This window comes from Corylus avellana, unplaced genomic scaffold, assembly GCF_965113065.1.
Source record: "Corylus avellana unplaced genomic scaffold, dhCorAvel1.hap1.2 HAP1_SCAFFOLD_93, whole genome shotgun sequence".
NCBI lineage: Eukaryota > Viridiplantae > Streptophyta > Magnoliopsida > Fagales > Betulaceae > Corylus > Corylus avellana.
Window position 1 is genome coordinate 35,001 of NW_028290509.1, and position 911 is coordinate 35,911.

The 911-nt window shown below is 32.4% G+C and overlaps 1 non-coding gene across 1 annotated transcript; it reads left to right on the forward strand.

Annotated features, from left to right (window-relative positions):
- Positions 1 to 492: 492 nt before the first annotated feature.
- Positions 493 to 566, forward strand: TRNAD-GUC (transfer RNA aspartic acid (anticodon GUC)). The gene has a single exon. It is a non-coding gene; the product is annotated as a tRNA-Asp (tRNA).
- Positions 567 to 911: the final 345 nt, after the last annotated feature.

A 911-nucleotide genomic window follows, 5' to 3' on the forward strand; every position in this document is an offset into this window, starting at 1 on the left:
ATTGGCCGATCCACCATGAAATGATAGAACCCCATTTGTTGTTCCCCAGAAATGCCTGATCGGAATACGGAAGAATAAAAAAACTAAAATTTTCTGATATATTTTACCGCCGTTCATTTGCTCTCTTTATTTTTTCTCACAAATTCTGATCTTGCTTGCTAATGATCTAGATTCATACTAGATTCATATAAAGATCTGGAAGTATAAGGAAAAGAATAAAATAAAGAATAAATAAAAAAACTCTTTTTTTTTCATTGAAAGCTTTATTTGATTATTAATCAATTTATAAAAAACGAAAGGATTATTAACAATCCGTGAGGCGCTCTCACTAAAGTGCATATCCGTGTGTATATCAAATATATTACTCGCGTTTCTGTTACAATACGACTATTCTAATCTAAAATCTAAATAAAATAGAAATAAAATAGAAATAAAATAGAAAGGGTTTGAATTAAATCATAAGAATATGTATGATGTACACTTGATTTCCTTGGGATTGTAGTTCAATTGGTCAGAGCACCGCCCTGTCAAGGCGGAAGCTGCGGGTTCGAGCCCCGTCAGTCCCGACAGATCCAAATCCAATAAAAAAAATACATCAATTCATCTCTGCGTTTGCTGTGAAAAGGAGAACAAAAGAAATAGCAGAATTTCATTCACAAGAGGATACCCTCCTATTTTATTTATTTATTAGTTTCACATTTCTCATCAAATAAATATGGGAATTACCATTTATTCAACTAGTACCAATTGATAGGAGAAAGACATATGTAGATTAGTACAATGATTGGTAAAATTATATTCAGGATTCCAAGAAATACCGTACGGAGTCTGGCTTTTTCGATTATTCCCGATCTGTGTAATAGAGTACTATATGTTTACAGGGGGCTATACAGAAATGGAATTTGTACGAT